Source organism: Microplitis mediator, chromosome 6 (genome assembly GCF_029852145.1).
Source record: "Microplitis mediator isolate UGA2020A chromosome 6, iyMicMedi2.1, whole genome shotgun sequence".
NCBI classification, from domain to species: Eukaryota; Metazoa; Arthropoda; class Insecta; order Hymenoptera; family Braconidae; genus Microplitis; species Microplitis mediator.
The window spans coordinates 17,720,439-17,746,732 of NC_079974.1; the positions used below are offsets into that span (position 1 = coordinate 17,720,439).

Genomic DNA, 26,294 nt, shown 5'->3' on the forward strand with positions numbered 1-26,294 from the left:
ACATGTCGTGGTATATTGCCGAGTAAAATACGAATGAACGGGTAAAAATCGAAAGCTCAAATATATGAGTGCACGTGGTAGAATCATAATTCAGCTCAGCCAATAAAGACCATCCCAACTTTTTTTTTTATTTTTACAAGCACCGTCTCTTCTGCATTCACATCTTTATGTTTTTATTTATTTATTATTATTTTTTTTTCCATCCATTACTTTTCTCTTTTCTCTACATCCCTTCAATTCGTTTTTCGTAACGGATTTTCCCGCGACAACCAGAATTCTATATATATTCTTCCTTGTATATTTTCTCTGTCGCTCTTACGTCATTCGACGACGTTGCAAGCTCTTTAATTTTTCTTTTTATTTTACATCATTTTTTTTAGTTTTTTTTTATTCTCTTCTTCGTGATCTCTTTTTATCTCTTAGATTTCTTTCGGTCGTCTCTACTTGGTCGCTTCTTCATCCACTCCATAGATGTCGTTGTCCTTTTTCCACTGCCACAACGTACCTGGTAATACCGCGGTACGTTGCGCAGCCAGCCGTGGCTACACCCTCAAACGCGAGCAAAGCAGACTCTCAGTCGTCCGCGCACCTTCTAACGGTGAGGGTGAATAATTTCGCGGTATTATTTGCCATCAATAGACTTCATACAGCTGATAATAACAGTATAAACGCACACATTTAAAAATACATGTATATACATACACATACATTCATGTATATGTATGTATGAATGTGTATATATATATACATTCCACGCTTTATACCTTTTATAGCATACTCTAAAGACTCGTGAGTCTCTCGTGCTGCACTTCACAACTCTTAGTCGAGACTGACCTCGATAAGTGAGCTGGTGAAGTGGACGGTTATAAGAGACTTGAGAGAGTAAAATAAAAAAAAAAAAAAAAAAAAAGGAGATACGCAAGTCGATGCTTGTAACGGATGAGGAGCTTTGTTGCGGCTTTTAGTATCGTACAGGTAAGGGGATAATTTTGTTTACCTGCGCGTAATTTTGCGGCGGGTATTCCTGTGGTATTTGATCTCCCCCTTTTGCCTTAGCGAAAATTTCAGAGAATATTCCATGCCTGCTTGTTTATCTTTTTTCGTAAAAAAACTCGAATTAATTAATGCGACATTTTTTTTAGTTTGTTTATTTATTTCATGTTTTTTTTTTGTTTATTTAAATTGTCGGACTCGAGACGGTTACATACAATACATTTGTTAATTTTTTAACGTTCGCAAATGTTTACAAATGAATGTAGGAAAAAATAACTTGTACACAGAAGTAAACAGTGATATATGTATATTTATTTTTTTTAACTACCACGTGAAATTCATTATTGTAGTGGTTTTTATAAATGTTTATTGATCTGTTTAGATGTATTTTTGTAACATAAATTTGGAGGTAAAATATTAATGGAGGACTGATAGAAATTAAAATATATTTCATAAATGTATTTAAATTTTGTTTAGAGTGGAAGAAATGTCAAAAGTATTTTAATGTTCGGCTTCGTGCATATACACACATTTTTATTATTATTTTTTTTTGACCATCTTTCAAAAGTTTGAGATTGATCTTTAGAACTTTTACTTGTGATATTGGATTGTATTGTGTAAAAGTACTTGTTTTTGAAAATCAATTTTTATTGCATCACATTTCAAATTTTTTTTTTAACTGATTAAATTTCAATTGAATGAAATTTATTTTACTTCATTGTACTAACTAAAACATTAAATATATATATAAATATATAATTTAATAGTTAGGCTATCAAAATATTGCACAATAGCCGTCAGTAATCAAATTTTTATTAAAAATCCAAATTTTTCTATTTCTATAATTTTTTTTATTCATTTAAAAATAAAGTTCATAATTTTATTGAATTAACGAGTAAAAACTTTATTTTTTTTTCTTCAAGTTTTAGAAGGACTTGAAATTTACGGGAGGCAAATTAATTTTTCGCTCTCGTTAACTTTTTTATAATATTTCAAAAAATTTTTTTTAATTGGAGAAAAATGAATTCCACTGGATAATTCAGAAAAAAACTCTTCATATTCACCTTTTTTATTAGTTTTTTTTTGTTTATCTCAAAAACTCGTGGCTCATGTCCAGTTGCACCCATTAAACACTTAACCGTAACATTTTTTTTTTTTTTTTTCAATTTTTTCGTACTTAATACTTTCACTCACGCCATAAAAAGTGTAACCTCTTGACCTTACTTCTATTCTCGTAACCTTATTGAAAAGGTAAATGGATCCTTATAGTCGGTATAGTTACAGTCGTATGTTTTCATCGTATTTTTTATCTCACGTTCTGCCAACAAAGCAATTTATGTGGTTTTTTATCTTTTTCTTTTTACTTTCAATTTATCAAGTATGCGAAAGTAGTTACATAACTAATGAGAAATGTCAATTAAGTTGTCGACCTCTAAGTGATTTGTCGTTTGAAAATTTTTATGATGAAATGAAAAAAATATTCAAATTAACTAAACTACTCGAAATTGCTTTCTATTAAATTAGCCTAATAAAATATTAACTTTTATTTTTTTTCATTTACTGAATAATATTTATTTTCGAACTTCAGCTACGGAAGTTTATTTTTTTTTGTGAACTAAAAAAATATTTTAATCAAAGAGTATGTAGTACAATCCAAGCATTTAAATATTTATTTAAATGCTTCCGGTAAAAGTTAACAAATAAAAAAATTTAGTCCAGTAGCGGAACTGTCGGTAAAAAAATACAAAAGTAAATAACTGAATAAAAAAATTTTCAAATTAATCAATCAGCCTGTACTAGCTATAAATTTAGTAAAGTCGTATAATAACATTGTTAGTAATTCGAAAATTTTTCTCTTGATTTATTGAGTTCATTTTGAAAATCTATATCACAAAAATAGAGTGATAAAATATTTTATCCCGAGTCGAAATTTAGGTCCTCGTGAGGAACTGCTAAGAACTACGCACTGTAGTTTTGTAAAACTGAAAAGTAATTATCCAGAACATAAATAACACAAGAACGATGTTCTAGTTAACTCCTAATAAGCCTTGTTTAGTTACACGTTACACTTTTAGTGGTTACTAGAACTTATTTAGATTCTCATTGAAAATTTTCATGACTGAAGAAAGTGTTATTTCATAAAAGGAATTCCTAATACTACTAATTACAGAGTGTAGGTGGTTAAATAAATACACTTGACATTTAGTTATGATTACGTATATTGTTACAGCATGAAATTTGACAGATGGATTCACGAAGTTCTCTCTCGTACGTGACAAAGGTTAGAGTGTTGTATGAGGAAATTACAAGCTCTTAACAGATGTGTAGAAGGGATAGAATTTTAGCTAATTGGTCAAAATTAAATGGTATTAGGATTTTAAGCATCACCCTTTTTGAAGACCAAAAGTAAGGGCAAGTTACTCGAAAAATTCGTCTAAAACCAAGTTCTCAAAAATATGAGAAAATGTATAAGTACACTATAAGGACACCAAAAATTGAAGTCGGAAAGTTTTAGCACTATTTCAAACTCATTAAGCTGAACTGGGCCTTCAATGAAGCTGACTGCGCCGAACTGAACCTTACTTGAAACTGACTACGCTTAATTGAGCCTTAAATTAAGCTATTCGGCTTACCAGGTGTCATTAATTCAAATTGATCAGGCTGCTAGTGGAATTAAATTAAAGCTGGATTCAACCTGAACAAGCTTAAGCTTCAAACTGACGTAAAATTTTCAGGCAGTCTTAAACCTGATCAGCCTATTGTCAGAGAACTTAAAAATATCTAAATAAAGCATTTTCGGACCTTGAGCTTATCGGAAGATCTTGGAACAAAAAAAAAACAAAAAATTCAAACTATTGTTTAAAATTTTTATTATAGTATCAGTACACAGTATTTAAAAGGAGTTAGAAAGTTTCTATTACATTTGTAAGAGTACACATCTAAATAGAACAAGCTTAGACTTCCAGATTCTGTGTATAGTCTTTAAAAAGCAAGAGTTCGTTAGATCCTAAATAGTACTTGAGAATTTGAAAATACTTGATGTAATCCTAGTTAGTACCCAATAGAATTTGAACTTCGACTCGGGACCTGTATAGAAAAATTTGTTTTATGTAAAGAACAATGTCTAATAAATATGACAACATTAGTAATTTGTCAAAGAATTTTCATTTTATCTCACGTAAAAAATTTTTTATGAGAACAAGTAAAATAATTTTTTTTTTTTTCCATTACTGTTATCTGAATTTTAAACAAAAGACGTGTATCCTCTCGAGCAAAATATAGATATTGCTTTGAGTAATATTAATAATATTACACTGTTGGAAAAGTAATTCATTCATCATTATTACCATAAAAAAAAGTGATAGAATAAAATTTCAATAGAATGAAATAAATTATATTGAAGATAAAATTACCATATTTAATCTTCGATGTTCAATTTTATTTGAAATATAAATATTTTATATATCTTTAATGCGTAATATAAAGTAAATTTTCATATAACGTTTATGTCAAATATTTTATCATAATGATATATTCTTTAGAATTTATTTATTGCTACTAACCGCTAAAATTTAAATTATTCAATAAAATTATAATTGGATCCGCATTATTTCCGCATTTTTTGACTTTGTTGACATTTTTCTGAAATTACAATTTTACTTAAGGTTTTTTTATGTAAAAAAGAATAAATAGATCAATCCAAATAATTATTATGACAAATAATAGAAAGTGAAATAGGGACTCGAATTGATTTCAAGGTTAATCAAGCCAATGGGTTGTGGATAATTGAAAAAAAGAGAAGAAAATAGTTATTTTTCACATTCTTCGGCAACGTACCTTTCGAACAAATTAGCCAACTTAGGCGGACCTTTCTTGCGGCAGTTGAAAGGGTTCAGTAAATTTCAGAGCTGATTAGATCATGGGATTGATCGGTCCAGTAGTTTTCAAGGGCTCCGCGACTAACCCATATACGAGATAACCCGAAGCATGATAATGATCATTGCTTAAATCATGGTATATTCAATTGATATATTAACCTATATTATATTTTAATGTATTCGTATAATCAGAAGGAAATTATTTCACCATTGAATTATTTTTACTGGATCATTGTATCGTAACACCATTTTCTAATCATTCAAAATAAATTTTTCTTGACCCTTTTTTTAAAATAACTCAAAATTTGCTAAAAAGGTTGATCGAGAAATTTTACTTAACAAATTTATGATCAGCTCTTTCGAATCAACATGCCAAAGCATGATCTAAAATGGTTCAATCGTTTGAGAGATATAGAATATTTACAGACGCATACAGTCAGCCATGGTCCCGAAAATAGTCACGATAGCTTTCTAAGACTTTACAACATCAATGTGGATGATTTTATTCCAAAAATAGGTCTAACATTAATAACTTTCTTCCAACTAAATTAATCACTACGTTACAAATAAGTGTTGCCATATAAATACTTTCTTTCTTTAGTTTAAAGTGTTCTAAAGAAACCTGTAAAATTTTAATTACAGACTTTTTTTTACTAAGCTCAAAATGACCGGAGCTATTATTTTAGATTACAAAAGAATTAAAGGGTCATCTTTATTGTTCTGAAGCGTTCTAATTGTTTTAAGAAGCTCACAGTCTTTTTTTTTATTCTTATTCCCGTATTTTTTGCTGTTGGCTTATTAATTACTGATTTACTGCGACTTAAAAGGTATTATTAAATTTTTATTTAAATTCCTCGACAAGTAGCTATAAAAATAATTTTTTATTTATTATTATTATAAGATGAATTGTTTTAAATTCATGCTAAGTATTTTGGCTAGTTGATCATAGGGGCAAGTTGTGCAATCGAAATATCTCGAAAACTAAGCAACTTACAAGAAAAGCTTAAAAGGTGAAAAGAAAGGGTTACGGGAGGAAAACACATTACGTAATTATCAATTGCCATCCGGTGCTTAGGCTCATTGACAGAACGCTTTGTTTTTTTTGCGTAAAAAAAAAATAGGTCTTCCGAATTTTCCTCCTATACTCGTATGAAAATACTTTTTCGTGATCACATAAGTATTCAAAGATAGCTTAATCATTGCTCTTTCGATTATATATGGTTATTTATTTTTAACTCTTATCGTTTTTTATAACTCAACTTTTACTTTGTTGCCTCATTTGGGGCTAGTTAAGCAAGGCGCGTTGAATGCATTAAATGCGTGCCGAGCGTTGGTCTAACCTATATGTTTGTATACATGCAATTGTGATAGTGACAAAAATGATTTAATAAGTTGCAATTGTTAATCATCTAGTAATATTTTTGGTCTCATAATTAGTAACTACTTCAATTTGATATTAATTTACTTGATAATTATTCTCTAATATATAATTATAAGTACAAAAAGTGTTATAATAATTCAAAGATTAAGAAGTTTTGATTTTGTTTGATTTTATTTTAAATATCAGAGTTATAATAATAATATAAGTATGCAATAATAATAATAAATAAATATTTGCTTGTTAATCACAATTTTATGTTGTATTCATATCATTCTATACAGTCATTCCGTTTATTTTAGTTATTGCACAGCTAGCTTCATACTTTGCTCAACTAACCCCACTAGTGGAGCACGTTAAGAAATTTGGAGCGCTCGCGCATTTCTGGGAATAACTTGTAAATTTACACTCGGATCATTTTTGTGTCGCTAGACCTTTTGAAGAAGACTAAATTACGAACCTAACAGCACATAAATTGATTAAATCCAATGCATCGTCTTAAAGTTATGGAAGGTCAAACCAAAAAGTGATCAACTAGCCCCTCCCTACCCTACTTAAATAAAGTTTGTGAAATAGGCATTTCAACACAAAAACTATAAAAATTAAATAAAAAAGATTTTCGGAAGAGAATAATAGACTATCGAAAAAATAATAAATCAAAATATTAATAAACAAACGAAAGTTTTTCGAAAAACACAAAATAAATAAAATTATTGAAACGATAAAAAGTAGAAAGCTTATATTTTTTATAACGCCCACATTCATTTTTATGCACATGTGTTGTGGTTAAAAAATATTACATGTGTATGTATATATTTATCTACATTATAGAAATATATATACAAGCAAGAAAATTCAAGACCGGAAGGCGTTCGCGATGATGCAAGGTGTCGCGTCGTCTGCTTGGCTGAGCGAACGTACACTTGTGTTTACTACTTTTTTTTTTTACAGACACACATTATGACAGCTCTAAATAATACAAAATACTCATTATAATGTATATACTTTTTTTTTTTGCTTTTGTGCACACCCACAAGCAAAACGTTATAGGTGTTTCATATTTATTTGAAAATTTTTTATTGTCATTTTCTTGAAATTACTGTAACAAGTACATTTTAATTTACTTATCTAAGCATGAATTAGTGAAAATAAGTGAATATTCACTAATTCCTAGTGCAAACCGAACCACTAATTTCAAAAAGTGATTCGGTTGGCACTCAAATTTTTACAGCTTCAAGATATTAACAAGCCGCGTCGAATGACACCTCAAAAATTAAAATCTGTTCATCCGTTCAAGAGTTATAAAAATTTACATACATACGTACGTACGTACGTACACACATACATACATATACTCGGACATCATCGTGAAATTAGTCAGAATAGCTTCCTAGAACCTCAAAACGTCAAAATCTGCTAGAAATTCGGTTTATGTAAATCGGACCGAAACCAATAACTTCCCGAATTTTTGAAAATTTTCAATTTTCTTAGCGGAAAGTTAAAAATTTAACTTAATCAAATTCATTTAGAATCCAGAAATTTTTTTTTTTTTTACCTTTTTTAGGAGATACCCCATTTGCCCGCAGAAATAAAAAAATTTTTTGTTTAACGGTAACTGAAAATTTTTTCTGTTTACTCTGAATACCATTAAAAAAAAAAATTAGTGTATTTGAGTGCTCGAAAACTTGGTATTTCCCACTATAAGCATGATAATGAATATACAATATGATAATCTTTTCATACTGCAAGGTGGTTATAGTAATCATTTTTTTTAGCGTGTAACAACGTTAGCATTTTAATTATTAACTCTTTATTTGTTAATCATTAATACATCTATGTAAACATGTATACCTATTTTCGCATAACTCATTTCCATTTGCGTTTTACATTACCACTCATGCAATGGTGTCGTGTACTAGGTTATATTTCGGTGGGTTTCAATGCATGAAATTAGAGCTTGTAGCTCCACTCGAGTATTGGTTTACCAAAGCTTAAAAATAAATTTATAAACACCGTGTCAATTTACTATAGTAAAGTTACATTTGATTAAATTTTTTTTTTAACTTCCCGCTAAAAAAATCGATGATTTTCTAAAAATTCAGGAAGTTATTGTTTTCACCCCGATTTTCGAAAATCAAATTTTCATCAGATGTCGACGTTTTCAGGTCCTGGGAAGCTATTCTGACTATTTTCAGAATGATGTCCGAGTGTCTGTTTGTGTGTGTGTGTGTGTGTGTGTTGATGTGAACGCTCTATAACTTTTTAACTAATAAACCGATCTGGATTGTTCTTGCGGCAATCGAAAAAGCTTGTTGGTCATCAACTTTCCTGAAAATTTCAGATCATTAAATAAAATAAATTTTTATAAAATGTTATGCAACTTTATGAAATTTTACAAAAAGATTTTCGGGCATAATTATTATTAACGGGTTGACAAATCTTTGTAAAAAGTTTTTTATACAAAGAGCCAGAATAGTTATGATATAACGAAGTTGGAGTTAATGTTTTAAGTTCTAGTTGATTGAAAAATGATTTAATCGAAACAGTAGTACAATAAATTACGGATTTCTTTTCTTTGAGTATAATGCATTAACGCATTAACCTTCGTATCGTTATTTTGCTTCAACAAAATGTCTGCTAAAGGAACAAAAAAAAATAAATAAATAAATAAACGAGTTGTTATTCTAAAAATAAAAAATAAATAAATAAAGAGCCGTGAAAGAGAGAAAGAGATGTTTAAGCTTTTAGTTCAGCCAAATGCTAGGTGTCGTATATATTTTTTAAGCAAATCTTTCATGCAAATTGGCATCCCACCCATTTTGTACTCGCAGTACTCGAATGAATGTACCGACTAAAAATTTAATTTCTTTACTTTTTAGCCATTTTTTTTTTTTTTTTTTATCTAACTACATCCACATCAACGTATATACATATTACTTTATAACATATATGAATATTCATGAATATTAATATTTATGTATTTTATATGTTATAATTGAATTATATGTTTCGTTGAGATGAAAAATAATTAACAAAAAAAAAAAAAAAAAGGAAGTTTATAATTTAATAATTTTATAATTATTTAAATTTCAATTTACTTTCGGATATTTGTTGTTCAATCTTTGAAAATTATTATGGTATCAACATATTGTATGTACTTATGGCTTACAGTATTTAAGTAAATTTAAGTATCAATAATTTTGTGTGTGAAGCGTATAGTTTGTTAGTTAATCTCTACTAAGATGTGAAGTTTCACAAATTTCAAGTCTCAGGAGACTAGCTCATGCTAGTCAGTTGAAAGGAAAACTTGTATCGGTTGTTAAATATCTTCTCTTTATATTTACGTATATATAAACATAAATATAAATATTATATCGGGTAATTAGTTTCTTAATTTATTTACAAAATGTAAGAATACCCAAATAGATATTCTTAATATATACACGAAAAAACACTCACTTGAATCTCACTTTATTGATAAATTTAAATTTTTGACCTAAATATAATTTTGTTAAATGGCCTATAGTTTTTGTATTAAGATTAAAAATTAAAAGAAACATGATCACGATTATAACTAGATTTTCAAAAGTATGAAACCATCATTTTTCGTGTACAGCTACGAGTTTAATTGATTTTAGAAATATTTGTTGAGAATGAAGTTCAAGAAAGTTGAATATTTATATGAAACTAGCGAGGCTAAGGCTCTTATGTTGTTTATTTTTGTGTTTGATACTGAGCGACTAAGACCTAATCTTTTAAAGTTATTTGTAAAAAAATAAAATTTTTGAATGTAACAGCCGTGACATAGGCTTGGCAATGTCTGGTCAGATCTGATATGATCTATCCAAATATAATCAGATCTGATCATATTTGATTATGATATCTCATAATATAAAATTTTGGTGATACGACCGTTGAACCGAAAACAATTGATCCACGCATAATTGATCCTAGCGACAATTCATCCGCCGACAATTCCTCCGAGCGATAATTGATTTGAGACGCAATTGATCTGAGTAACAACTAACCGAATGATGTAAAATTTGGTGGTGGATAAATCCTTAGAATATTTGATTTTGGTGTGAATTGATTTCACTAAATAGTTTTTTCAGTACCATTGCAAGCATGGGTGTATTAACATACTATTGTAAGTACATACATACAAACCTTTGAAAAAAGGGCGCATTACCATTGTACACGTTTTTGTTGACATATTCATAGTTCTCCCAGAAAGTGAGTCGCCGTAAATTTTAACCCCCACTCTTAGAAAATGAGTCAGATCTCACGCTGCTACTACGTACTATCATTGCAAACCGAAATTTTCGACGACGACTTACTCTCTGAAAGGACTTCAACTGATATTTTATACGGGGATATTAACTTGTGTAACCAATAATATTGTTCGCATTATCGATTGGATCAATTGTCAGCGGATCAACTACCGCTTGGATCAATTATCGTTCAGATCAGTTGTCGGCGGATTAATTGTCACTAGGATCAATTGTCCATGGATCAATCGTCGTAGATCAATTGTCCTCGGACCAACTGTCAGGTAACGAAAATTTCATTTGACCAGATTTAATAATATATGACGATCTAAATTTTTTTCCACGGGTAATTGAAAATAATTAATTTATAATTTGTGTATTATTCATATTTACAATACAAATATTATTGAATTTGTTAATTTTTTATTAAATGTAAAATATTTTAAATTTATTACAACAGTAAAATATATTTTTTTGTCTGTTAAAGTAGAAGATTAAAAAGTAATTTTCATTTTAATTGCGTACTTGTTCATCCGTGAAAAATTACTAAGTTTCAACATAGCTTTAAAATGTGTCATTTACTATTTAAGATTTTACTTTAAAATTTATTCATGTATAAAAAGTTTAATTTGAGACATTAAATTTTATAAATAATTAATTATCAATTTGGGAGAATTCAACATTTAAGAATCATTAAAAAATTAAAGTTTATGAATTTAAATGAAAATTTAAACATTCAAATTGTAAAGTATTTAAATCGCTATTATTTGTATAGATGTCGAAATTAAGTGATTTCAAGTAGTGCTTCGTTAAATATTTAGAATAATTAATTAAAATTGTTAAAATAATGAAAATGATTAAAATTAGAAATAGTTACGGCATAAAATAATAATTTATTTTAAAACAGAAAAAAATAAACTTTAAAAATTAATTATAAATTTTTATTTTACTCAACGAGGCCAATGAGACTGAATTTATATATACTGACATCGTAAAAGTCGTAATTAACTATAGTACATATATATATGTATGAAAGCGGTGATGTATAATACTCAAGTCAGCTGAATAGAGGGCCACTTAAAAGGGCGTTTGAGCCGAACACCCTAATCTCAGTGTACCTTTGATGTGAGATTGTCGATTGCAGATACCTTGTAGAAAGCATTGAACCGATTCACTTGTAGATAATTGCTATTTTACATACGTAAGGCAATAATGTACTCATGTGTACATTTCATGGGGTTTCAATCTCTTGTTTATCTTCATAGGTTTATGTATAGATAGATAGATGGGTAGCTTCTTTCATCTCTTGTAGATACAGTTATCGTGTATTTATTCGTGTGCATACCTCTAGGAAACTTGATTCATAGAGAAAACTCATGATTTTCATTAAAAGCTTACGGAGATTGTCAAAAGATCAATTTATACAAATCGTATTTAGTAGCTTTACTTCATTTTTCTTCTCGCATTCATCTCCTTTTTTGGTTTCTTTCAAACGTTTTTTTTCTCTTTTTTCTGCTCTTTATCTTTCTATTTTACGTTTTCTTTCTCTATTGTTTTTTTTCTCGATCCAGTTGAATTTGTAACTTCTATCCAGGCTCAGCTCTCTCATTCTGTGTAATCCAAAGACCTTTTCTTGTGAATGAGTACATGAATAAGAGATGCCTTTCATTTCATAGGATATTAGCGATAGAGTTAACGAAATTAATAAAACTATTTACGACAATAGTAAATAATTATTCTAATTTTGTGTCAGAAACTTAACTTACTTAAACTTGATATAATAAATTTTTGAACAACTGTTCACTGTATCAATTCTATATATACTTTAGGCCATAACTATTTGAAGGAGGGCAGTTTGAAGAAAGTATCATATGCTTTATTGGATTTCTTTTTTTTTTTTTTTCGGTCAAAATATATTTGAATCATATTTTGTGACTTCAATTCATTTTTAATAATTTGTAATGCCGCGAAATTTGTTAAATTTCCTGAAAAAAGGAGGTACGAGGTAATAAATTCAGTGTACTACAATCCACAAGCCCATAAAATATTGTTTTTCAAAAAAATGACATTTAAAATATATGAAATATATACGAAAATCGGCTAAAAGTTAGCTATTAAAAATATATTTTTAAACATATTTTATATAAATTTTTGAATAAAAATATATATTTTAACATAAATATTTTTTATAAATTTTTCACATGAGGGTGAAGTCGGTTTAATAGTTCAACAAACTTCTTTAATTGCCTCAAGCCGCAAGAATTATCTAAATGAGATCATTAATTTGAACGATGACAGAAGATTTATAAAATAACCATTTACTTTATTTTTATCTTTTCGATAATTTTTAGTCTATTTTCGTAGATTATTGTCCCATGTCATAGTCGATAATTTACCCAATAATTTTGTCAGGTTTTTATCTCAAGCTTTTTTGACTGCCGCAAAAATATCTTATACCTATGAAATAGTTTGAGAATATCGTTAACGGAAAATTAAAAAAATTTAAAACTTTTTCTTATTCTTTTGTTGCATACTTCGGAAATGACCTATTCTAATCGCTTCAATCAATCAAATTTTATTGCTTATATATGAAATTATGTTATTAAACTTTTAATAAGTATCAGCTTATTGAATTTTTATAAATTTTTTATTGAAAAAAAACAAAAAAAAAAAAAAAGGAAAATAACAAAACTTTATAATTGAAATGAAATATACTACTAGAAACGAGAAAGAAAAAAAATCAAGCAGAAGATAAAAATAATATTTAATGTGTCTATGAAAAGTTTTGATACAGCACCTCACTTTTCATTTTGAGATATTATACAATTCAATTCAGTAGCAAAATTCGTTTGATTCTTTAACTTCAAATAAACTGATGGACATAATAAAGTTTATGAATTTACAAACATTGATAGTTTTCAAATTGAACATTGTTATTACGTCCGAAAGTTGAATTGAATAATAGTCCGAATTTTAAGAATATTCAAAGTATTCGTAAATTTTGTAATCTTTCGAAAAATTTGGATTAGTCGTCAATTTCTGAAGAGTTTGTGAATTTTTGCTTCGTTCGATTCGAATTCGAATATTTGGCTCGAACATTGTTATTTCTCTTTTGATAAATTGTAAAAGATGATGTACAATAATATACACGTAGGTCATATTTTTCAAATGATTCAAAAATCTATGAATAATTCAAACATTTCGAATTATTTGATTCGATACGAATAGTTTGTAAGGTCGAATTATTGGCAGACCTCTAATATATATTATATATTTTTCCAAGTTTAATTGTGTTTAAATTATGATTTTTAAATTTCATAAAAGTCACGTGAACAAAAATACATAATCATAGGGGAATTGAGAGCAAGAGGCAGGTAGTTGTCTATAAATTTTCAGTAAGTTCTCTTGGGACCTAATGTTGTCTGGCGTATAACATCGCACTTCCACTGGATGCTACCTTGTTATTTTCGTAGTCTTTTGGTTTTAAGTAGTTACTTTCGCGTTGTAACATTGCGATTTTTTTCTTTCCGAGTCTCTGTAAAATTTTGTCTTTTAAAGAGTAAAAAAAAAATTTCACTTTCAAGCCTTCCTTTCTTTTATTTTTTGCTCTGCTGTAAAATATGTTCTCTGAAAATTTCTGGTTAATTAGAATGAAATTAATTAAAGTAAAAACTAATGGATACTTTTTTATTCATATTTTTTTTTTTTTTTACAAAAAATTCCAAACATTTTGCCTGATAAATAAAGAATATGAAAGTGGAGATAAAGAGTTCAAATAGTTCCGATAATTGCCTCGCTGGAGGCTAAAAATAGTACGAAGAATAGAGTAAAAAAATGGAAAAATGGAGTGGTTCTATGAATATATATATGCATATCCTTAATAGAAAATGGTTTACAGAAGAAAATTTTAAAAATGGACTGACGTATATTTTGCGAATATGAAAAAGCCTAGTCTTGACGATAAAAGCAAATGTGACACGTAACTCTAAAAGTACTCGTATGTGTAAGAGAGTGAGGCCGATGGAGAAAAGCCGGAAAAGAAAGAGAAAGGACATCTAGTGCATAGGCATTGTGTTCCTTCAAGTTCTTTCGTTGAGAAATTCAACCCACTTACACGCTTAAAGAAGCGTAAACATGACATTTTGTAAATTCAATTTTTTTCTTTTTTCCTTTGCAAAAAAAAAAAAAAAAATATAGGTGTCGGGTGGTACATTATAAAACCGTCTCATGTACTTTTTATCGTAAAAAAGAAGTTATTATGAGTTTTTTAATAATAAAATTTACAAAAAATAGTAGCACTTATAACGGGCTTTTTTTATTTTCATAAAAGAATGCAATTTGAAATCTTTTCTTCTTTTTCTTTATATATCAATCGTTTGACGATACACGGAGAGAAAAATATCGTCAGAATGACTATCCACACGGAAAAAATCCTGTTGCAGCAACAGGATTTTCCTGCAGCTGCAACAAATCGGTCATGTTGCAACAACCGAATTAATCCTGTTGCTGCAACAGGATTTTATCGGTATTAGGCGTTTTGAGCACCTGAAAAAATATCTCCGGACAAAATATCCCCATGAAAAGAAAGCAAAAATAGTGAAAAAAGCCAAGAAAAATAGTTAAATGAAAGCAAAAATAGTGGAAAAAGCCAAAAAAAACTGACACAAAACTGGGGATATTTTGTCCAGAGATATTTTGTCGGGGATATTTTGTCAGGTGCTCAAAACGCATGGAACCGATTTTATCACGTTGCTGCAACATGGCTGCTTCCTGTTGCAGCGCTAGTAAATTTATTTCCGTGCAATGTATCTTCAAATGACGTATCGTCAGAATAACGATTCGTATACCTTGTTTAAGAATACTCACATGTTAATTTAACAGTCTATAGTATTGTTAATTTAAAGATATGCATTTAGGTTGGGATGAGTATTCATTTATTTAATTTAAAAATACGACAATTAGCCTTTGTAAACATATGTAGTTTCGTTGATATAAGTATCTGTTTTGCCAGCGTGAGGATCCGTATAACTAAATTGGCTATACGTTTTATTGTTCTCAGTTGTCGGTTGCCTAAATACAGAGCTTGCGCAATAGTCATGTCAGCGATTCATAAAATGCCTAAAATAAGGATACGGATCGTCACTTTGACGATCTACTGTGAGAAAAACTTTGTATAGCTGAATTGGCTATACGGCGTATCGTTAAGTAAGTTAAGTATACAGCGTATAGCCAGAATAGCGATACGTATACTCACTCTGACAATATTTTTCTCTCCGTGTAGCACTTAAATAAGCAAAAGAATGCACTGATGTAGAGAGGACATTTAATAAAACATTTCTACTACAACCCGAAGTTCTTTTATCGAATTTATTATTTAAAAAATTTGATCGAAAATCTCTCGAATTTACGATCAGATTTTGTTGATTAAGGCGGCATTCGATGTGGATTTAATGAATCAGGAATTAATAAGCCGCTTGGAATGTCACATTGAAGATCCAAAACGGTTAATCCGTTCAAAAGTTACAGAAAAAAGTGGGAAGTTGAAAAAAGACAATTAAAATTGTCGGAAGATAACTAATATACTTAAACAAACTATTAGTTCTATTTGATATTTGACACTGTATGTATGCAGATAAAAACTTAACGTGCTTTACTTCATTATTACACCGTACGTAGTCTGTACAGCGTTTAATTATAACGAGAAAAGAAATTAATTTGACAAACATAGTAAATTTGCAGAAATTCACTTTTGAAAAGTACTGTATATACCTAGAGAATTAAAGGGATTAATAGACTTGAGAGTATATTCTAGCGTCGACAAATCAACATCATTATACACTCCCTCGGGTGTCATTCTAAAGGGAGTGTGAAAGCAAGCACGACTCCACATCGTTGGAGTCGTTCATGTCGCTAGGCGTTCCAATTTCGAGGATTTATATATGTGGATGTACAAGTAAAGTGCGAGAGACTAGACCAGACGTGCCTGGTTGCTAGTGTGCAGCATGAGAATATCAGGGGTAAATAGTTTGTGAGGATTGCCGTGGCACAGTTGGAATTCACTTGGCGGCGAATCCGGAAGACTACGAAATTACGAGATTAAAAAAAAAAATAAATAACATCTCATTTACACTTTTTGTCAATAAATTTTTTTATTTTTATTTCTTATTATGTCGATATAAATCATCATGTGATGATCGATTATTCGAGTTCAAGCGTTCCGTGTATTGACCTCGTAGCTGAGTACTGGAATTTTAATATCGCCCCCAAAAAATTTAAACCAAATTAAAATTCAAAACTTATAACGCTTATAATTGAAATAATCAATTGACATTTATAAATTATCGCCACGAGTACTTTTATTTTTATTTTTAATCATTTTTTGGGAAGTGCCATTTTATTAATCGAATAAATTAACTTTAAATAATATTATTAAGCATTACTTCTTAATGAGATAGTAAATTATTAATTGACTAAAATATAAGAATTATGGAATTCATTATCGATGAACTTAAAAACAAAAATCCAATTCTATCCATCTGTAATATTTACTTTGCCACACTAAATATTTTTAGATAGCCTTTTTTTAGATGTCGTCTTTCTTGGTCTTTCACTAGTGATTTCGGAAGAGGTTTTTGCCAGTAAGCTCAAAACTAATGAAAACAAAACAAAATTGGGTCAATTAATTGCGATTGTGGGCAATTAGTTTGTTTATGAAAATCCGCACTTTTTGACCGACGTAATTGATTTTTTAAATTAAAAAGAAATGTTTTTTTTTTTTTTTTAAATATCTAAATCCATTGACTTGAAATAGTATTCAATTTGATCATTAAGAAATATTTTTTTTGTTAGTATGTAGTATATTATTTTATTTTACTAGAAGGACTTGGGATAAAATCAGAACATTTTTGAGACAAATGAGAAATTGTTTTTTTCTTCAAGTGTTTGGTATTTTAATTATTTTATTGAAAACTGGATAAGGTTAACTTCGAAACAAAATGGGCCATGATTATCGAACCCATTTTTTTTTTACTAATTTATGTTCACCGCATTGTCTAAGCTAGCTTTCTCCGTTTTTTTCTACAAATCATAACGAAGTATTTTTAAACAGAAAACACTTTTAATATTATGGTTTGTTATGGTTATACAGGTTAGGCATATAAATGTTAGAACACTGATTAATTTATATGATTTCTTTGTAGAGCTTGATGGAGCAATAATAAATTGCGAAATGTTGCAAGTAATAGTTCGTTAATTTACACCAGTTTTTGTTCCTATATCCTCTGATATTAATTCATTCAGAAAACACTTTTTTTTTTCTTAAAATAGTGTTTAATTTTATCCCGAGTTCCGTTATACCATAAAAATTGTAGAAACGATTTAACGCGTGGTAGATCGATAAAAAATTTTATCCGAAACTTTTATGCAAAATATTTTTGTAATTTATTTATTATATATATTTTATTTTGAAACTCAAACTGATATTTGATTTCTATAGAATTAAAATTAACTGTTTCAATTTCGATATTCGTTAAAAAAAATAAGTAATAATTATCCGATACTGTTAAAAAGTTTTTATTAAATGTAATGTGCAAACTAACACGTTTTATTTAAAACTAATCTCTAGATGTCAGTTGACAAATTTTCCCACGATTGGGTCGGATTTAAGAGATTTTCAAATAGTTGTACCGGAAGCTTTCAATTCTTTTACGAATATCGGCAAAGGGCCAAAGCTTTAGAAAAGGTTGTTGCAAGTTTAAGCCACATTCAAATTTAAAGCCCTCGAGATATATAACGAACCGGGAAACGCAAACCTATAGAGTTTCAGGCCCGAAACTCGGAGGGGTTACTCGTTGTTCGTTCTCTTCTTATGTACAACTACATTCTACTCTAACTACTCCTCGGTTCCTTCGCTTCCCCATTTACCTCTCTATCCTGACTAGGATTTTGAGCTTAAAGCTTCCGCTTGCTTAGTCTCGATGGAATTACATCTTATCCTTCTTCATTTTCATCCTCGGTTGACCTTTATATACACTTATACTTTTATGCTGACACTTATAGACTCATATTTCGTTATACTTTACTAACACTTTAGTATTAACTTAAGTCAAGTGACGAAAGACTTTTACTTACCGGGATTTAAAAGTTTCGATATGATTTCACACTTTAAATTTATTTTTTCAAGTACTTTTAAATTTCAACTAGTCCAGAGAATCGAGAATTTTAAAAAAACTATTTTTTTTTTTTACTATAATGACCAAATTTAATTCACATTATTTAAAAAAATATCTATTTTCTTGATAAGAATATTAAAAATGATAAAAAATAGGATTTATTATAAAAATATATGGGTAGTACCAGCTTCTTTATCATAATGAGAATTAATTATAATAAGAAATCCGGAAAACATCTCTAGTTAATCCATAAAATTAAATTAAAATAATTAATATAGTAAAAGCCGTGATATTAATTAAATTATTATGTTAAATTATTATGCTAAGTGAAATTCTCAGTACATTTTAGTACTTACCAAAACATTCTCGAGTTATAGAAGCACATTGTGAAGTCCAAGAGATTGCGTGCTCTTGGCAGAAAGTACATGCACAAAGCCCATGTCATTCACACACATACATAAAAGGAAATCCAACACAGAACTATACGTTTTTATGTGAAATTTCATTCAAAGAGTAATACACGACAAACTTGTACAAAGAAGAAAAACATCATCATAAATATATGTATATGTATACAGTTTTATTTTTAAGTGCTTGTTCAAAAAATAATAGCTTATCAAAAAAAAATTAAGTCCTCGGAAAAAAAATTTTATCTTAAATATATAGTTCTAGCTCATTAGGAAATGAACTAGGGATGTCAGTCCCAACTTTAATTAAGTGGGAATTCGTTTTATTTTCATCACTTTTTGACCCTTCAAGTGCAAGGTCCAGATAGATATCTTGTAGATATCTTATATTATCGACAAATCTTAGTTGAGTAAAATTAATTCGCCGTGTAATTGAACACATAGAAAAAGTTTAATTATAGATATTTGAAATGGAAGCAATTAGATCTTTGAAAAATGAATGGAGCCACACATCTAAACAATCATCATACTTGTTTACAAAGAAATTTATGATCTAAATGCATGTTTGAGTTGTCTTACTCTTAAATATATTGCTCTGAAATGACGCACCCTAACAAAAAAAGATAAATAATGTTATTTTAAACATGAACATTATTATATACATATATTATCGATTTAACGTCATCTCTGAATTGAAGATTACCTACCTCTACCTAGCTCAAAGAGATCATACGATCATACATTTGTTCAGATACCTCGAAGGATTGTAGGTCAAAACCAATCATGATATCTTTGAGCTTGCGATCCTTTTACTAAATCTCGTTCTGCTTCTTTACTACTCTACCTATTTCGACGATGTTATATGTATATGTATATATATATATATATATATATATATATATATATATATATATAAATCTTTATCACGATTACTAACCGAAACTTTACTAATAAATATTGATATAAATTACACGGGTATAAAATTAAAGATCAGAAGAATTGATAAAGCCACGAACAAAATTTAATATAAAACTTTCGATCAAAGTTGTTAATAATTATAGTAGCAATAATTAGATAATATTGTAAATTGTTGAAGCTTTTCTTCATCATGGTTGAATCAATTTTATTGTTAATTCATTATAATAGTTACAAAGTTTAATTTAAGTAGTTGGAGAGTTAACGCAATATGTGGGGATGAACTAGTTGAGATGGTTTATCGAGTTAATGAGGCGTAAGCTTGTGTATGGGGTTTCTGTATTAAAGGAAGTGTGTGCATTCCCGTAATTCTAGCAATAGAAGCGTGACGGTGGTGGGTTTAGTTGCTTTTCACGACTGTGAGCTAGGTGTCGGAAAGTTGTGCATGTATATCTCGAGCAGACGACTTTGAGAGGATGAGACGGAAATGGGTAGATGAGCAAGAGAATTAGTTAGAGAGAAAAAGAGGATGTTAGTGGTAGTAATAGTGGTATGGGAGAAGGATGAAATGTAGAAAGCAAAGTTACAACCAAGTTCTCAGTCCGTGGCTGGATTTAGTCTGTCACAGTACAAGGTAACGTTCGTATAAAAGGATATAAAATGTATACATGTATATATGTATAAATGTATACATGTATGTATGTATGAGATGGGTGCTGAGATATAGGATGTATGCCAGTAAACTTCGTCAAAGTTTTTATCGCATACCAGGCATCGTGCTTCGACATACAGAAGAAAACTATGTCGTACATGTCACTAAAATAGATCATAGATATTTGTTATATTTTCTTCGACACTATTTCAGCTATATAGATAAGGTGAAGGGACATAATATGAGTGTATACTTTTGGTATATAAATAAAAAAAGGTTATTGTTTACTAGTCAATAAATACTTTATGATTCCCCAAGCATAAGTAATGAATTTATTTAACGAAAGTAATTTTGAGTAAGATTGCTATCGACTAATCTACTTATTGATGATAAAAAAAAATAATTGATTTCTTGAAAAATACTGCTACAAACTTTTTAACCTTTATTTTATCTTGGCGTAGATTTATAGCTTCATCAATTTAATTACTTTATTTTTTTAATTTTTATTAAGAATGAGTCTTCATTTTCGGCTTTGCCTCGGCCAACAATTACATGTAATCTGAGATATTTCTTACTTTACTTCCCTAGGTGTGTAATATGCTATCAAATAATTGTTATCTTTATTGTCTTTTATGTTTCTACTGAAATTTCACTTATTTAAATGTTTTTATGCGTTAGCATTTGCAGCTTGGAAAAATGCGGTTTCATCTAAAAATACGTCAAATTACATTTTTCTTAAAATATATTATAACTATTTAATTATATTATCATCAGGGGAAGGGGGGGGGGGCAAAAGGGGGTAGGGTAGGCAAAACGGGGTACCCCCAAAATTTGATTAAAAAAAATTTTATATTTTAAATGGTTTTTAAACATTCCAAAATCACTTCTGTAAATATAATTAAGCGTTACTTTGATTTTTTTTGGTAAACTTTTTCAAAAATCAATTGTCAGTTGAAAAATATTAATGACGTTTGTTTTATGATAAAAACTATAAAAAATTTTTTTTCTTCTTTTGTATCCAATAAACATGCAAAATATAATTTTTCTTCATGTAAATTACTTAGAAAAAAATTCAACTTAATCAAATTCGTTTAAAATCCAGAAATTTTTTTTTTTTACCTTTTTTAGGGGGTACCCCACTTTGCCCGCAGAAATGAAAAATTTTTTTTTTCAACGGTAACTGAAAATTTCTTCTATTTACTTTGAATATCATTAAAAAAAAAAAAAGATTTAGCGTATTTGACTCCTCGAAAACTTGGTATTTCCTTAAGTACCCCCTTTTGCCCCTCCCTCCCCTATATCAATTGGGATATTAAATAAGTTATATTTTATCCTTATTCTGGAGTTAATCATATTATTAATAATAGAAATAATATACAGATATTAAAATCACGTTAATAAGGTTTATAATATGATGTCATTATCGTAATCATAATTTTATCACTTAATTACATATTTTATGTCTTTATTATATACAACTTAGATTAGGGGTAATTATTTAGTTTCATAGCGTTACATATGTTAAAAATTTTTAAATGTTAACGTCCCTACATAAATTTGCTCAATCTGTCCAGTTTGACGTCAGATTGATAAAAAATGTGACATATAATTTCCCCCGGAATTAAAAAAATTATAATAATAATAATAATATTCTACGGTTGTACTTTTGAAAACTAATAAAATTTTTTCTATTTTTTCAATAATAAATGATTAAATAGCATAGTACGAATTAGATATTTTATAATGAGCTTCCGGTATCAATATAAAATACTGCCCTATAAATTATGAACGTAGTAATTTTCATTCGAGTATTCACCAGAGGTTTGAGTGTTCGATTGAGTGCATTCTTCAGCTGAATATAGTCAAAGATTGGCAGATAATCAAGCTAACTCACTTTACTGTAAATTCTTATTTCAGACGATTCATTGCTTAAATCTGTCACATTTTTTTCATCTTGACGTAAATTTATAGCTTCGTCAATTTAATTATTTTGACGTTTGAAGTTCCAGTAAGAAAGATTTTTCTTTTTCACCCTTTAAATTCATGTTTTCAACAAAGCTAAGTTTAAAAAAAAAAGTTAATTTTGTTGTAGAGTCAGCGAATTTTTTTTTAGTTAGTAATTGTTGGAATTGGAGAAGGATGATGTGGAATCGGCGTCTATAGAGAATGTACATTATACTGGAATTGTTTAAATAAGGTTGATAATAAATACAATACTGACACTTTATTGGTACAGAAATTAATAATAAATGAATACACTGTAATAGCAAAATGGACTTGAACAATGACAAAATTTAATGTCCTTATGAATGTCTATATGTATACGGTACACTTTAAGTATGACCTGAACTGATCGATACGAGGCTTAGATAGACACTGACTCGATTCATAAAAGAGGTACAGAGAGTACCTAAGGGCTGTAAAGTTTCACTTCTCTACGTACACACCTTTTCGGAAACTGTATATATGTAACTGTGTGGGTGTCTGTATATAGTGTAAGTGTATAAAATACGAGTATCGTTGTAATACACTAACAGTAATTTTGTAAAAAAAAAAAATAATAAAAGTAATAATGGCAGAATTTTATCAATCGCACAACGTTCAACTTGATTTAGACCCTACAGTACTTCTATAATATCTTGTGTTGTCAATCGTTTAGGAAAGGCTAGAGCAAGAAAAAAAATACAATTTAAATCAAGACCTTTCACATGATATCAAATTCAATGAGTTATTCCTGCTTTTTTCCCGCCAACAATTTTTGTAATTTAGTATCTCAAAAAAAAAAAAAAAACAATAACAATAATTCATGAGTATAATTATGAAATGGTTGTTTTTATCGGAAGAGAAAAAAACCCTGTTAAAAAATTACAAAAAATTATTTCAATACTTTTAAAGTTATTTATTAGATAAAGTATGAAAATATTCAATTACTGTAATTATTGAATATTACACACACACATTTACGTAAAAACTGTATGCGTCGTATGTACTTTGTATCAATTGGTTTAAAATCAATAGTGTAAACTTTGTTGGCTATTTGTGATATTAATCAATTAGCTCTTCATTTATTTTCCGAGACAGCTAAAGTAAAGTTAAACAAAAAAAAAAAAAAATATAAAGAGCAAAAAATCACTATATTCTCGAGGTAGTTTGTTCTTTGTCTATACAGCCTGGTTGGCTTATTACGAACGCATAGCTACTACAGTACTGCACTTGCTTGGTCACTGCAAGATATAACGTGATTAATCGCCGTGATTAATTGGGATTCCTTGTTGCCTGGCGAGACAAGGTGAGAAAGAGCTAAGTGACAATTCTACTATAGAAATCCATTTGACTAATTGAACCTAATTTTACAATTAATTACCAACTTAGGGGAGAGGGGGGCAGAGTGGGCCATAAAGAAAATAATTATAATATCATTAATTTTTTTTACGCGTTTGCTTCTATTTAGACATTTGATACTTATTTTCACTTCATTATGCTGCGTCCATTAAAATTGAAAAATCGAAAATTAGGGGCAAAGTGGGCCCTCCAAAAAATTTCGGATTTGGATTTGTCCACTTTGCCCCCATATTTTTTGAAGTTTTGAAAATTTTAAGGAGCCTACTTTGCCCCCTCCTCCCCTGTACAAAATTTTATCTTGTTAAAAAATTTTATACTTGACATAATTTAAAAATATTTATCAAACATGATAAATCGATTTCATTCACTATTAGTCCAATCGATGCGCACGAAAAAATGGTCAAAGATCATTTTTTCGGTGGGTAAAGATCGATTTTGAAAAATTTTTTTTTCAAAATACTAGAAAAAATATAAGGAAAAAAGTTACCATAAATTTGAAGGGTGATCTTTTTTTTTTTATAAAAAAATTAGATGTAAAATGAAATATCTCTAAAAGTATTGAGAAGTTATCGAGACAAACTGGTATCATTGTTTTTGGGATTTAATAACGAACAAAATGAATTTTGAACGAAGTCTCTACGACGAATAGTTGCTGAGATAAAAATTATTAAAGCGCGAAAAACGAAAAAGCGCGTCATTTCGTTCGCGCGCGGACAAACAAAAGAGTGTAACTCGGCAGCAAATCGATATTTTAACAATTTTTTTTTATTATTCTCTTAGTAAATCATATATCAACCATAAAAAAATTTGGTAACTTCCAAAAAAATTTTTTCGAATTTTAAATTTAAAAAAAGTAAAAATCACTTTTTGTTAAATAAAAAATAGAAAAAATGAAAAATAAATAAAATGACCTAATGGATAATTTTGTTTAAACCATTTCCCAAATAATTACGGGTAATGACAGTTAAAAAAAATTTTTTTTTCATAAAAAAACCGGTTTTGAAAATTTTTTAAATTTATCAACAATTAAAAAAAAAAAAAAGTTTTTTTTTTTGATACGACAGAAATTCATCTCGCGAAATTCTGAATCGAATGGTATATACGAATTTTTGTCGATTTTTTGAAATTTTTCCTTTATAATTTTCAATACAAGGACTTAGAAAAATTTCTTGCTACGGGACTTTAAAAAAATAGGACTTCGGATATCTTCGGGAATTGCTAGAGAGAGAAAGTAGGCATAAGACGTAGTGTCGTTTTCTAACGGATAACGACTACTTTCTCTCTCTAGCAATTCCCGAAAATATCCGAAGTCCTATTTTTTTAAAGTCCCGTAGCAAGAAATTTTTCTAAGTCCTTGTATTGAAAATTATAAAGGAAAAATTTCAAAAAATCGACAAAAATTCGTATATACCATTCGATTCAGAATTTCGCGAGATGAATTTCTGTCGTATCAAAAAAAAAAACTTTTTTTTTTTTTAATTGTTGATAAATTTAAAAAATTTTCAAAACCGGTTTTTTTATGAAAAAAAAATTTTTTTTAACTGTCATTACCCGTAATTATTTGGGTAATGATTTAAACAAAATTATCCATTAGGTCATTTTATTTATTTTTCATTTTTTCTATTTTTTATTTAACAAAAAGTGATTTTTACTTTTTTTAAATTTAAAATTCGAAAAAATTTTTTTGGAAGTTACCAAATTTTTTTATGGTTGATATATGATTTACTAAGAGAATAATAAAAAAAAATTGTTAAAATATCGATTTGCTGCCGAGTTACACTCTTTTGTTTATCCGCGCGCGAACGAAATGACGCGCTTTTTCGTTTTTCGCGCTTTAATAATTTTTATCTCAGCAACTATTCGTCGTAGAGACTTCGTTCAAAATTCATTTTGTTCGTTATTAAATCCCAAAAACAATGATACCAGTTTGTCTCGATAACTTCTCAATACTTTTAGAGATATTTCATTTTACATCTAATTTTTTTATAAAAAAAAAAAGATCACCCTTCAAATTTATGGTAACTTTTTTCCTTATATTTTTTCTAGTATTTTGAAAAAAAAATTTTTCAAAATCGATCTTTACCCACCGAAAAAATGATCTTTGACCATTTTTTCGTGCGCATCGACTGGACTATATCAAGTATAACGTACTTGAAACTTAAATCTATCAACAATAAAGAAAAAAAATGATTTCATCATAATTAATATTTAACACTTATCTAATCAATAAAGCATTTATAATAGGTTTTGTACTTCAATAGCCACTTTATAAGCAATATTCCAACGATTG

The 26,294-nt window shown here is 28.7% G+C and overlaps 1 protein-coding gene across 6 annotated transcripts in view; it reads left to right on the plus strand.

The window, feature by feature from the left end:
* The window catches only part of LOC130669503 (uncharacterized), a 192,910-nt gene that overhangs the window by 15,723 nt on the left and 150,893 nt on the right, over positions 1-26,294 (plus strand). For 2 of the 6 annotated variants that reach the window (XM_057472444.1, XM_057472450.1), the window contains exon 1: positions 583-975. The exons of 3 other annotated variants lie outside the window; for them this stretch is intronic. The gene's annotated coding sequence lies outside the window, so the exon portion shown is untranslated. Of the gene's footprint in view, positions 1-564; positions 976-26,294 lie in introns of those variants that run through there. One more of the 6 variants, XM_057472446.1, reaches the window with a different exon arrangement.